The sequence below is a fragment of the Nasonia vitripennis genome (genome assembly GCF_009193385.2).
Source record: "Nasonia vitripennis strain AsymCx chromosome 3 unlocalized genomic scaffold, Nvit_psr_1.1 chr3_random0007, whole genome shotgun sequence".
Classification (NCBI taxonomy): Eukaryota; Metazoa; Arthropoda; class Insecta; order Hymenoptera; family Pteromalidae; genus Nasonia; species Nasonia vitripennis.
This window is the reverse complement of record NW_022279626.1, coordinates 1,231,493-1,246,705: the sequence shown is the minus strand read 5'-3', so window position 1 is coordinate 1,246,705 and position 15,213 is coordinate 1,231,493. Positions and strand designations below refer to the sequence as shown.

The following is a 15,213-nucleotide window of genomic DNA, read 5'->3' as shown; positions in this document are numbered from 1 at the left end:
CTATTCGGGGATTTTTGTGGTCACAGAAAATGAATATCCTAAATGCAACGCTCCTCGAGGTACCTAGTGCCCAGGGTGGACAGTATCAACGTCGTCTCATGGAGATTTGTTGGGATTGGAAACATAATTAGTTGAAACACGTTACTCGGGGATTTCTGTGGTCAATGAACATGGATATGGTATAATACTTAAGATAATCCTAAGTGGCAACGTTGATACTGTCTACCCTATCAGGAGCCTTAGTCTAGGGGCAGAGACAGTTTTCGTCGGACTTAAATGGCCAAGGCATCACCAAGGTTAATTCTATGTATTTTTGTCCCCTGAATACGAATTTTGAGGGTGGAATGCCCAAAAGTACTCAGGTAGTTTGTTATTAACAAATTCATTGTTATATTTAATAAAATTATATTATTTCAACCAAGACAATTTTTTTTAATTCTTCATAGAAAATGATCTTTTTTCCATCAATATTTACCGATTCTACGGTGTGCACTAAGGGCTAAGCAAACTTTTTGACCTCATGTGGATATCAAAGTACTCGGATATCATAGTCTGCGGTTTATGAACGTTCTAAAAAGCTTACTTTGCGCCCTTGGTACACAATACACTGTTTTCGCATGCACGATTTTCGCTTTTTCGTACCTATTAAGCAGGCGTATACGACTAGTTCTTTTTTAACGGCGGACAAAAAAAGTTGGCAGTAGGCAAAAAAAGTTGGCAGTGGGCAAAACAAGTCGGCAGCGGGAAAAAAAGTTAGCAGCGGACAAAAAAAGTAACCAGCAACTCGCTAACGCTAGATCGTTATATTTAAACATTGATTCCAGTTTAAACTATATATATATATTCCATAAATTTATAATAATAGAAATATCAAACAAAAATAATAATAAAATAATACACAACTAGCGCGATTCACCTCACTCCTAACGTAGCTCGGTTAAAATATATATTGCAATAGTGATAAAATTCGAGTTTTGTTAAGATCCTTTTTCCTAATGTCAATTCCTAACAGGAGAAGAAGTAAAAATTTTAAATAATAAAGATTTGGAACACAAAAATGACGCATTGATTTATGATAAAAGGTAAAATTTTGAAACTGCAAATATTAAAAAACTATGACAGTTAAAAAAATAAATTTTTAATTTTAACCTTAAAACAAAAATTATCTAAACTCTTGTTATTTTATATTTCGTAATATTTCAATTCGACACTTTCGTTTTAGAAATTGTTTGATTTCATAATTTCAGTTTTATAATTTTTGCCTTTCATGCTTTAATTTTTTCGAATTTTAATTTTACTAAATTTTTGCCGCCAAGTTAAATTGATTATTCAATCACTGATTCTTGAAAATGAAGATCATGAAATTTTAGATTAGTTTCAGTATTATTTAGTAAGCAACGTGAAATTTTTATATTATCAAAAAAGTTATCTATACATATAGTTATTTATCACTGGCGAGAACATTGACGTAATTTTGTTATGTATCAAAATTTTATAGTTTTCTACGTCCATTCGTTACTGTCGATGTGACACAAGAAGAAAAATGTATGCTGCAAATCGCTTAAACCAATTAATTAGTGCACAAAAACCTAATAAAAATGAAAATACAAAAAAGATTATTTGCTGTTGTACGACAAGATATATTACATTAATGATACTATAGATGTACTTATTTTAAAAGGAATTGGAAATTAATCTAATTCTAAAGGTCAATTAAATGATAACCATATACTTTAATTCAACAACATTTTAAAATTTTACTCGATTTTTGATATGCAATCCACAGTTAATTTTCAGAGGTTGTCTAATGTTCAACCTATTGATAGCCATAAAGAATATATTCAAATACTTTTTTCTTGTTTAAGTACAGACAGACACTGGATTTGTTTGTGGTAAAAATAAAGATAATTTACGCACATCTTTTGAACAAGTACAGAATCAGACTAATTATTATGATTGCGGTGTTTTTGCTACATTTTCCAGTTGCTATTTAATATTTGCCCATGCAATGTTAAATTTTATATTAGTAAAATGCGATAACACAAGAACATACACAAGGCAACGTGGACATCGCCGGACGGGGCCATACAGAACCAAATTGATCATTTCCTCATTGAAAAAAGACGTCATACTAATGTTCTTGACGTAAGGGCTTACAGAGGGGCTGATAGCGACTCGGACCACTTCCTAGTAGTAGCCAAATTAAGAGCTAGACTAGTAGCGAATCAAAATAGTAAGCGAGCAAACAAGGTAGAAAGCTAAGATATTGAGAAACTACGAGATAGAACAGAGCGAATTAGGTACCAGATAGAAATTAATAACAGGTTTCAGGCACTTGAAGAAGCAAACACATCGCCGGAGGGGAATGACGAACCGAATAGCTTATGGGGGGACATCGAAAAAACGGTAAAAGAGGCCGCGAACAAAGTACTGGGTAAAAAGAAAAAGCCAAAGAGCAAACCATGGTTTGACGAAGAGTGCGAACTCTGGTTTGAAAGGCGAAAAAAGGCTAAATTAGATAGCTTACAAAATAGAAGCGATAGGACCGTAGAAGAGTATTCTAACGTAAGGAAACAGACGAGCGCGATCTACAGAAATAAGAAGCGGGAGTATCAAAAGAATCTTGTTAGGAGAATAGAAACTAACAGTAAGGAAAATAACCCCCGCGAAATGTACAGAGGGATTAACGCCATCAGAAAGGGTTTTAGGAGTAGAGCGCAATTGATGAAGGACGAAAACGGGGACCTCGTAACAAATGACAACGAATTACTGTCGCTGTGGAAAAATTATTTCGATAAATTATTAAACGTGCACGAAAATAGCGAAGAATTAGGGGACGAAATTCACACTGCTGAACCCCACGTGGAGGAACCGAGCTACCAAAAAGTAGAGGCCGCGATTCAAAAACTAAAAAACAACAAAGCCGCGGGAAATGACTCTATACCAGCTGAGTTACTCAAATATGGGGGCGTCGAGCTCACTTTCAAAATCTATAAACTAGTATGTGCCATCTGGAAAAATGAAACAATACCCGAAAATTGGAAAGAATCTATCATTATACCGATTTTTAAAAAGGGGGATAAGACAGACTGCAATAACTATAGGGGTATTTCACTTTTAGCAACGTGCTACAAAGTTCTGTCAAACGTAATACAAGCTAGACTCACTCCATTCGCGGAAGATAAGTAGGAGATTATCAGTGCGGATTTCGGCGCAACAGATCGACGAGCGATCAAATGTTTACCATAAGACAGTTGTTAGAGAAAAAGTGGAAATTTTGCGAAACCATACACCAACTATTTATAGATTTTAAAAAAGCGTACGACTCTATTAAGCGAAGCAAAATGTAGCAAATTCTAGTACTTCTCGGTGTGCCGAAAAAACTCGTGAGATTAATTGAAATATGTCTGAACGGAAGCACGGGAAAGGTCCGAGTAGGCGGTAATGTATCAGAACCCTTCATGATACGCGATGGTTTAAAACAAGGGGATGGGCTCTCTATGGTGCTGTTCAACTTAACGTTAGAGTATGCCGTTAGAAAAATGCAGGTTAGCCAGCTGGGCGCAACGCTGAATGGAACAACGCAGATACTAGGCTACGCAGATGATTTGGATATACTGGGGGATTGTAGGGAAACGGTAGCAAGAAACGCGGAAATCCTCATAAAAGCGGTGGAGTATACAGGGTTAGAAGTGAGTGAATCAAAAACAAAGTACATGATTGTGGATAAGCTAGGCATCTGCAGAGGGGAGGAAGATCTCAGAGTTGGGAATTTTACTTTAGAAAAGGTTAGCGAATTCAGATATCTGGGTACGACCATAAATGATAGAAACGAGATTAATGTCGAAATAAATAAGAGACTCCATTCGGGTAATGCTTGCTTCTACGCCGTGAGTAATTTACTGAAGTCGAGGCTGTTGTCTAAAAACGTTAAAATAAGAATATACAGGACAATAATACTGCCGGTGGTTCCGTACGGGTGCGAAATGTGGGCTCTCACTAAGCAGGCGGACAACCGTTTTAGGGTATTTGAAAATAAAGTCTTGCGAAAAATATACGGGCCGCAGAAAGATGAGGAAACCGGGGAATGGAGGAGACTACACAATGATGAGTTACACAATCTGTACGCGTCACCAAATATTAACAGAATAATAAAATCGCGCAGATTGGGATGGGCAGGGCACGTAGCGAGAATGGGAGAATACCGTACGGCAGCGCGTGTCATGAAGGGCAGGCCGATGGTAACGCGACCTCTAGGTAGACCTAGACGTAGATGGGAGGACAACGTAAAAGCGGATCTAGTAGAAATAGGACGGGTGGGTGTCGATCGGAGAGGTGCATCTTGGGTGAGGTTGACACAAGATAGGGCAGCGTGGAAGGCTTGCGTAGATGAGGCGATGAACTTTCGAGTTCCAAATGCCATGTAAAAAAAAAAAAAAAAATGCGATAACAATTGATTAGAATGTTTGATAGATTAACTGTATCATTTTTTCCAATATCAAAAGATTATAATCACGAGATATAATCTGCAGATTCGGTTCAGATAAAAGGGATACTGCAAATTATAAGTTTTGCAGATGCGATCTTTTTTTTAATGCTATGTCTTTGTGAATTTGAAATGACGAACCCTGTATCTATTCGTGCATATCACAAGATGTAATTTGCCGATTCGGTCCATATCAAAGGGATACTGCAAATAATTATTTCTGCAGATGTTATTTTAAACTATGTGTTTGTGAAAATGAAACGATGAAAACCTTTGAGTAATCATTTACTTTGTGTAAAAAATACTCTTGTTGCTTCAAACAAACATTACAATAAATTATATACTTTTAATAATGTATTATAAATTTTTTTTTTTTCTTTACATTACCGGCGCAGCTGCCGGGGGCCTTCCACCACCTCTGTGTGGAAGTAGTACCCAATCTAATCTCTTGTTTTACCTCACTATAAGGCTATATCTCATACCTATATTTTTCCACCCTGAAAGACTTCTCTGGTGAGGACCATATTTTTAGACACACACCTAGCTGGTTAAGCCAGCACTCTCTGCCCCCGAGAAGGCATCGGGTCCGTCTTTCAGTGTAGCTTTCCCCGGAGAAGGTCTCGTATTAGACCAGCTTCACACCGGTAAGGCCAGCGCTCTCTGCCTAATGCATCGGGTTAGCTACCTTAATTCCTTGCCTTACCTTCGGTCCCTACCACTGTTTCGCATTCGCCCAGCCTTTCGCCTGTGAGACAAGGAAAACCCGAAATTACACAAGGAAAATTCCAGGGTAAAACCTGCCTCGAAACAGCCAGAGTCTTTGGTAATTTTCCGTTGAAAAAAGCTCAGAAAAAATCCGAGTAACTTCACCGGGAATCGAACCTACGAGCCCTTTAGTGAACGTGTTTCGGACGGCTCAGACGTGCATCTTAACCAACTGAGCCACGAACGCTCACTATATATTTTTATTATAATATCTAAATATTTGTTATAAAAATGTATAGTTATATATATTCTCGCATCGGATATATGTATCGGTAAACATGAAATGTACTAGGTTATAAAAGTCAAATTTGCATGTAAAACCACTTATTAGCCATTATATCATGTTTGTTTTCTACATAAGTTTATTAAAAAATTCGGAAAATTTCACAAAAAAAGTATCTAGGTAGTTTTATTAAAAAGTGCATCCCTTATGAGCTACAAATCATTGAAAATAGGCGAAAAATGAGATACAACATGTAAAACACACACACACACACACACACACATATACACACACACATACACACACACATATATATATATATATATATATATATATATATATATATATATATATGGGTGGTTCTCTGTCAAATCGAAGATCAACAATTTTTTTTCTCCTTAGACTCGCGGTAAATATGTTTCAGAAACAGTTTCCAATGCACCTGAATTTTTTCAGATTTTTAAATAACTTCATACCAAAATGGTAGAGAGCAAAAGATGTCAATATTAGTAATTTTTGGGTTTTTATCACAAATTAATTAATTCATAGCTTCTCAGGGAAGCAATTTTCATTATAGATATAAATATACTTTTTTTATAAAATTTTTTTGCCTTTTTAATAAAAATACTCTTCGTCATATATATATATATATATATATATATATATATATATATATATATATACAGGGTGTTTCATTTTAATCGGACCACGACAAAAAACCATGGAAAAACTAATTTTAACGAAAAATGACCTGAACAAAAGTTGAAGGGGGTAAAGGGGGCCATCGAATGACACAAACACCTATGACCTTGAACTCGATTTTCAAGGTCATTTGAGGGTAATTGTGATTTTTTAAAATAGGAACCTCTATTTTAACGGAAAAAATTACGTCGGAAATGACATTTCAAGTTTGCCTTAGTGACCTTGAGAAGGTCAATTCAAGGTCAAATAAGAAGTATTAGCCTAAGATTGTTTTCCTTTCAATTTTTTCGTAGAATTATCATTTTGTTATTGTAATAAAGAGAATAATTGACTTAAAATGTGATTATGCTTTGCTGACTTTAAAGCCATTTTGTAAGGTCAAAAGTGCTAAAATGCAATATCAAATGTTATGTGAAGTCCATATTTATATCCTAACTTTAGCGTTACCCAGGAACAACGACGTGGACATAATAGGATTGTGTTCCCTTTGGGGTGCTTGATTAGAGTGAGTCCCCTTGCCTTTCACTTTTCGGGGTGCTTGATTAGAGTGAGTCCCCTTGCCTTTCACTTTTCGGGGTGCTTGATTAGAGTGAGTCCCCTTGCCTCTCACTTTTCGGGGTGCTTAATTAGAGTGAGTCCCCTTGCCTCTCACTTTTATTATGTACAGATTTGAATGTAGGTGCCCAAAGACACCACCATTTTTTTGGATTCTATTCAGTTCTTGGGATGTTTTCGTAAGCGAATTTTTATCCTATCTTCAGCGTTACTCAGGAACGACGTGGACACAATTGGCTACTAATTTTCCTCATCGGATTTTGCCTGAATTTATTGTTGAAATAAATAATTTATTTTGTAAAGATGATTTTTCATGTTGAATTTTACCGCGACTCATTGTTGAAATAGACAATTTTTCTAATAAGAGATCTCTTTTCATATGAATTTATCCTCTACTCATTGTTACTTACACTTAGTATTCAATAGTTTACTAGTTATTGAATAGTTATTGATTAGCCAAACTAATCAAATATCATTTGTTTAACATTTTCTCTTTTTCATTCATTGACCTTTATTTTTTCTATTAAAATTTATTACTCATCGAAAGCTATCTAATTTGTTCAGTTTGGTAAAAACAAAATTTTACACTTTCCAGTGACAGCGATGCATACGATGTTCGATTACAACGTTTACTGGAATATGTAGCTTAGCTAAATCGTACAACCGCAAAGTGCTTAGGTCAGCATTTCGCTGGCCAATGCACTTTCCACTTCACTTCATTTTTGTATGCGTTGCAACTTGGAATTCAAAAGTTGTGCATCTTCTGTATGTCGTGTTTAATTCGAGCGATGGCAGCACTTACTGGATTATCGACTTTAGTTTTTGTGCTACCTACATTTTCAACATTTTGTATAAAAGTTGTCGCTTTACAATTTCTTTGAATTTACATTGACGTTTGTTCTTTTTTTGCGGCGTATACTAGTATTATCAATGCTAAACGATATAAATTATTAATAATTGTTATGTTCAACTAACAATTTAGCAACAATTCACAAAAACTCTTTAATTATTAAAATTTTTCAAATTCTGATACTTCACCGTTCTTTAGGGTATAGAATTATACTTAAAAACGAAAGTTGCAAACCATTGTTTATAAGCTTATTATGAACAAACCTGCAATGTAAAATTTATTATTTTTCTCTCAAATGTGTCAATTAAGCATAGTCTGCCTATACATAATTTAAAAACTTCCAGTTTATTTGAACTACAGTAACTTCGTTAATAATTATTGAATTGTCATAAAAATTTGTTTTTCCAACTGACTATAATAATAATATTTTAATACATAATAGTTTAATACATCCTTGAATAATTTATTAAATGACAGAAAAAAAAATTTATTATGCCCCGCATTACTCGATTTTATGCGTACGATTTTGGAGGATTCTAATTTCAATGTTGAGTTTCACGATTTTTGTCTGCTCAGATCGGTAAATATATTTTCCGATTTCTGATTTTTTCTCGTCGCAACAGTCATAGTTAGTACATTATTCTGATCAAACGTTCTGTTATTTGTCGTTTAATCGTTACAATGGTTCGTTGTTATAAGAGGTTTTGTCCCGGTGGAAGGTGGAAGTGCGTGAACGTAAGTAGTAGTTATTTTTGTTTACAGTAATAATATTGCTTCTGTACGGTCGTGTATTTATTCACAATTCCTTTATTGTTCGTTCGCAGTTCATGCATTGAAGTACGTTACGCGCTTTCCGGGCCGACGACCGTTATATGAATGAGAGGCTTCAGGGTTGTTTCGACCTCCCTTTTTACGACTGGCATTTGGACCGACTCTTCTTGTCAGAAGAGTTCCAGTTTGTGTCAACTGAAGGCTTTTCCGTGGAGGTTAAGGTCTCTCAGAATCTCCTTGTCCTGTATGTCAGTTGTTTTCCTATATATCGTTAACCACTGGATCGCCACTTGCTGGGGACGTCCCGTTGTCTCTTTACTGAAGATTCATCTGTTCGTCCGTCAAGTTTATTACTATATGCGCTTAATACTATTACAAAATTTATTTCTCTGCATATTTTGGATTTATTATATGAATAAAAAAAAATTAATTATCGTATTACTTGTTTTTACGATGATTTTTCTTCAACCTATCCTAATAAATTGCCTAAAATAAAAAAAAAATGTTTGTCTATCTACGTAATCGTTAGTAGTCCGCTCGGACATGTTTAGACGTCCGAGATGTCACGTTTGTCCGTGGAATAGTAGTAAGTCCCATCAACTGTCCGCTCTCTGTCTTATGTCCGTCTTTATGTAAGAATCCAGGACTGTCTGAGTACACGAGTAAGGGAGGTCTAGCTGTTGGTAACTCAAGGTTTCCGTCCTTAGTATGCTCAATTATCTTGGCCTTATTCTTGTGACTGCGTTTACTTTTTGGGACGCAAAAACTGTATACTATTATATGGCAACAATACTTGTGCACAACGATTATTAAAGCGATTACAATTAACGGGCATATCGCCGCCGAAGAGACGTAATATGTGTGTAGGTATTTCTCTCTCTTTTGAGCTGCAATCTCTGTAAATTTATCTTCGAGTTGCTGAAGCGTGATAGCGTCCTCACTTTCCGCCCATTTGCGAATTAGTTGTTTTTCCGCGTTTTTAATGTTCGGAACCTCGTTAAAAAAATCATAAGTCTTCGTGATGCTAGAGGTTAAAAATGCTAAGTCAAATTTAAGTCCTGGGTTATACAGATAGGTCTCATTTGCTTCTATAACGTATACGCCATACGGTATGTTTTACCTGGTGTGACCATAACGCCGTCCACGTAGCGTAAATATACCTGTCCCATTTATTGTCAATTCGGCCTTGCGTTCATCATTACATATGATACGCATTTGAATCGGTTTGATGACCGAATATAGCCATTCATCAGTACTACTGAGCTTGCTCCAGTACGGAGTGAACTTGGTAGATAAAGCTAGCTTACGCGTTCTCAGTGTGGATGGCGTTGGTCTCGCTAGTAGTGCGAACTCGCACGGACTATAATCATTATTGACATGTTAGCCGTCCTCTCATATAGTCTGTCCACGTCCTGGTTCAGCTGAACTCTGTCCCCTGCGTCTATAGTTCCGAAGAGCTGTCAACTGGTCCAACCGATAAACTCAAACGGAGCTCCACGCTTATTTAAGGCGTGAGTATATGAAGTAAAGCTGTTGTCAGGAATAACTGATGACGTTGCAAAGAATATATGAAGGTCTTCTTGTAGTGATTTCAATGTTTTCATTCCTAAGTTGAACTTATCAATTAAAATAAATTCGTTGCATTCTTGTTTACTTAGCTGATCGTTGCAGGTTGTAATCATTTTGTAAACATTTGTTTTTCTCTCCAAGTTATTGGATCATTCCACTTGCTGAAATCCAGGGTGACTACTATTCTCCATTTTACTCTCTCGATCTTTACCTCACCCATATATTAATAATATATTCCTGGATTTTGCGTTAGTGGCGTTAGTGTCCTCATCCTTACCTCGAGAGAATGGTACCCATGAGAGCATAAGACCGCCGCCAGTGAAACTGTCCGGACCATCTCTCTGTAATAAAAAAAAACAACGGAGTTTGACTGAGGTTTTTATTTAAAAAATTTCTCTAATTTATACTTATGTTTTACTATTAATTTTCCATTTGTTGATTCGACTATTACATTGTTATTATCTCTGATTTCTGGAAGCAGGATGTGCCCTTATAAATAAGAAGGATGATGTTCGACTACTTAAAGGACAGAATCTTATTATATGACACTGAGGACGGTACCAAGACCTATGAAGTTACAGGAGGCGTCCCCCAATGGTCAGTACTTGGCCCACTGACTTGGAACATCATGTACGACGGGGTACTAAAACTACGATTACCTGAAGGAGCAACAGTCGTGGGATTCGCCGACGACATAGCAGTAAAGGTAGTAGCAAATATAAAGAAGAGGTGACAGACATAGCTGAAAAGTCTACCCGTATAATGCACGAATGGCTAACAGAGACAGGTCTGAAACTAGCTAGTCACGAAACGAAAGTTATTCTCATTTCTAGTAGGAAGAAGATGGAGGAAATTACACTGATGGTACGTGGACATGAGATCGTTTCTTAACCAACCATCAATTACTTGGGCATCACACTCGATGCGACTAAATTTTAAACAGCATCTAGAAATAGTTAGCAGCAAAAGTTGACGCTGCTCTATCACGATTGATGCCAAATGTAGGAGAGCCAACTCAGAAGCGAAGGTTACTCTTAGCCAGTATAACCCAATCGATTATGCTATACAGAGCCCCAATATGAGCAGATTCGATGCGGATAAAATCGTATGCACGAAAATTGACTACCGTATACCGGCAAAATGCACTAATAGTGGCGTCCGCTTACCGTACGATATCGGACAATGCTGTCTGCATTATAGCAGGCATGCCGCCTATTGACTATTTAGCGTTGAAAAGAAAGGACGTATTCGAAGCTAGGAGACGATCGAATGACAAATGCCAGAAGGAGAGCTGGGATACCGCAAGAAAGAAGACAATGGCTGAATGGCAAACAAGATGGAACGCTAGTGGCAAGGAGCGATGGACTCATGGCCTTATACCAAATAGACAAAACTGGGTTGGAAGAAGACATGGAGAAGTTAACTACTACCTCACGCAGTTTTTGAGCGGGCACGGATGTTTCCCGGAGTATCTGCATCGGTTGCCGCATCGGTAGCTGCATCGGCGTACCTGCAAACTAGATGGCTGTCCGAAATGCCCAATATGTTCGAATGCAACAGAGGATGTTGAGAACATCTTTTGCGAGTGCTCACGATATCATCAGGAGCGAGAAGAACTTGAGAGTTATCTTTAGATTAGAGTAACTCTTGAGTCGATTATGACGACTATGCTGACTTTAGAAGATGGATGGAGCGCAGTCAGCAACTATGCAGCAGACGTTCTCAAAAAAGTCAGGAAAGACGAAGAAGAAGACGAAGTGGTTGAGTATGTACGTGTGTGCGACGCAGACAATAAAGGATGAATATAGTAATGACGACCACATCAACCAGAAGCAAGCAAAAGCCTTTCGCCCCCCCACGGAGCATTGCTTGACATTGATACCGCGGGGTTCAGGGGCATGAAAGATAGAGCTGGGCACCTTTACCGAGGGTCAATAAAGGCAAAGAAGACGTTACTTTTTACGGCTAGGTGTTTTTTTACCTGGCCGTAAGGTGGGTGGGTTTAGTCGGTGTGAATCCGACACACAGCTGACATTGGGGATAGGGCTGTTTCGACGACTCCATAAACAAGGTCATTCTATGGTCTTTCTAAGATTTTCCCTAATACCTATTTCTCCGAGAGAAACAAAAAAATAAAAAAAAAAATATACATAGGCAAAATAGAGAAGAGAGGTATGTCCCTCTTAGAGGTAACAGGGCTTCGCCTAAAAGGAGAATCTATGGGATCAAGAACGAGCAGTATGGATAGTTTGGCAAGTAAGGCCACTGCGAGAAGCACGGGCACTAATACGTCAACTCAACAAATAGCAGATTACAGGCAGTACAGGCAGGAAGTAATAAAGACTCGTAAGGAAGAAGAGGAGCACATTACGAAGCTAGAAAAGGAAGTAGATGACCTAATCGTGGATTGTCAGTCCACACCAACGAGCACAGAAGGCATCGCAAAATGGACTCGAAAACTCAAAAATTTAGTGACACAGTTAAAGGAAAGGCACGAAGAAAAAGATAATAAAGATAAAGCTTGCGAACATGGCGTTGATTATAATGAATATTATCACGAGGTAGGGGAGAAAGCGAGAAGACACGCACAAGGTCAGCTTATAAGAGATGCTGTACTCTCAAGCGCAAGGGCGAAGAGGCCGAGAAGTAGCTCGACTAGCAGCTCACAAGAGAGATACGGCAAAGGAAAGTAAGAAAGAAAGAAACAACGAAACAAAAAAAGAGCATATTTACAAAAAAAATTATTTGCAGCATCCCATTGTTCAGGATCAAATCTGCAGATTACATCTTGTGATATGCATAAATACATAAAGCATTCATCATATTATATTCACAAACACATAGCTTAAAAAAAAAAACATATCCTCACAAAAAATTATTCGCAGCATTTCTTTCATCTGGATCAAATCTACTAAAAACATCTTATGATATGCATAAATACATAAAGCATTCCTAATTTTACATTCACAATTGAATGGCTTAAAAAAAAACAGCATATCTACATAAATAATTATTCGCGGCATCCCTTTTATCTGAACCAAATCGGCAGATTACATCTTGTAAAATACATAAATACATAAAGCATTCGTTATTTCATATTCTCGAATATATTATTTTAAAATAAAACAGCATATCTACACAAATAATTATTCGGACGCTGGATAAACTCTGCACAAAAATAACCCTACACCCTACACAAAATAATTGTACATAGGAAATAACTGCACGGAAAAATTCTACTTAGATATTTACTGCACGGAAATTCCCTACACACATTTTCGGTAATATTACTAGACCGCAAACCTATTGTTGTATATAACCTATTGTTCTCAACAATGTGTGTGTTTTTTTTTCTGTCGCATAGGCAGACCAAGCTCTGTACAAGTAGCCCTCTGACACCGGTTCCCCACAGGTACCATTGTTGAACAATACTTCCGTGGGTCCCGTTAACTAGCCTTTTTTTGGCTACTCCTTTAAAGTTTAACATTTCCATACATCCCCCATCTACCAAGGTGATTAGGGGTTCAGGATCTAACTCGTCTTCTTTATTATGCATCGTCCAGCCGTCTGATTCCTGCAGCATCGTCCGGGTCGTCTACTTCGAGCAGCATCGACCGGCCATCTTCTAGACAGACACAACCCCGACACCTACGTTTCTCTGCAACGGGTGAGGGAGTCTGGACTCAACTCAGTTACTTACGTTCCGCAGCATCGGTCTGAGGAGCATTTCGTATATACTACCTACAAGGAAAGGTACCCAACCCGAACTCACCGATTTTGATGATTTTCATATATGTTGTAGAACATAAAAAAATATGAGACACGTATTTTTTTTTTATCGGCTAATTTTCACTTTTAAGGGGTAAAAACCTCCCCTAAAGTTAACCCCCAAAAAGCGTTTTTTTTAAATATCTCGGCTTAAAATTAATATTTTTCAATGAAACAAATTGAAGGTTATTTCTTACAAAAAAAGCAAGTATTTCATGGTGATTTGAAGAGTAAGGGTAGCATCCCCTATTTTTTAGGGGTTGAAAACATATATTTTTTGGCATAATTTTATAATAAAAATGTTTAAACCGACTAAAAAAAATTGGAAAAAATGTTTCTTAATAACAAAATTTAGTTGACGTCTTTCGGTGTTTTCATAAATATTACCCCTAAGGGGGTAAACCACCCCTAACACAAAATAACTGTAAATATGTAATTCAATACATAATATTTCGTAGAAAGTTTGTATATAGAGGTTTTCGAGGTCGCTGATTACAAATCTGTTATCAGATTTTGAAAATTCAAAATGGCGGATCCAATATGGTGGACGGAAATATCGAAAAAAAATTTTAACTTTCAAAAAAACTTGTTTACAAATGTGTGATCTTTGTAGCCTGTACATGTGAACTAAAGAGCCTTAAACCCTAAACCCCTAAAGAACAAATAGGCTAAATGGTTGTGCATTTTAACCAAACGACTCCAAACCCCTAACCTCCAGACAAGCCGAAGGCCTATGCTTTACCGTAGACACGAGTATAGACATATTACCGATATTTTATTCTATCATTTTGTATGTAACAAATAACGTCTCGTTTTATGTTTCAATCAAAGATTATTTATTTTTCTGCTTTTATAAATTAGCATAATTTCAAAAGTAATTTCATAAATTATAAAGTATTTCATAAATTGCATAATTATATAATTTTATAAATTCAAAAAGTCCACACTTTTTTGCAAATGAAAAAACATAGGTTAATAAAATTAGTTTATCAAACTCTTTTGCGTTTTGTAATAAAATTTAATGTTGTCAAACTTGGGAGTTTTTCATTGTTACAATTATTTCGTAAGCCAAACGTTTTTTAGATGAATTCTCGAAGTAATGATTATTGTATCTATAGTAAAATATTTACAGTCTGGAATTCCATAATAATACTATTTGATACGATTTAATGAATTTATCAAAAAATCTAAATTTAATAATAAATATTATTATAATTATTATTATTATTTTTCATTATCATTGCTATTATCAGTATTACTGTTATTATTGCTATTGCAATTATGCTTATTCTTCTTCTTCTTCTTATTATTATTATATTACTATGATAATTTTTGTTATTGGTAAAAATACATAAAAGAATATTAATACTCGAACTTCATTTGCAATTAAAGAACACGTTGTTATTGAAAGGGAATTTTATATGCATTCATTAGTTTAATGAATGTTATCGTACATTCAATGATAATTCCACAGATAAATGTCTTTCACTCATAAAAGTTGTTGACAATATGTGCGAATCAGTA

At 36.3% G+C, this 15,213-nt stretch overlaps 1 protein-coding gene across 1 annotated transcript in view; it reads right to left on the bottom strand.

Moving 5' to 3' along the window:
• Nucleotides 1–15,213, bottom strand: part of LOC103316526 (epidermal growth factor receptor substrate 15-like 1) — a 480,491-nt gene that overhangs the window by 28,709 nt on the left and 436,569 nt on the right. The window lies entirely within an intron of this gene.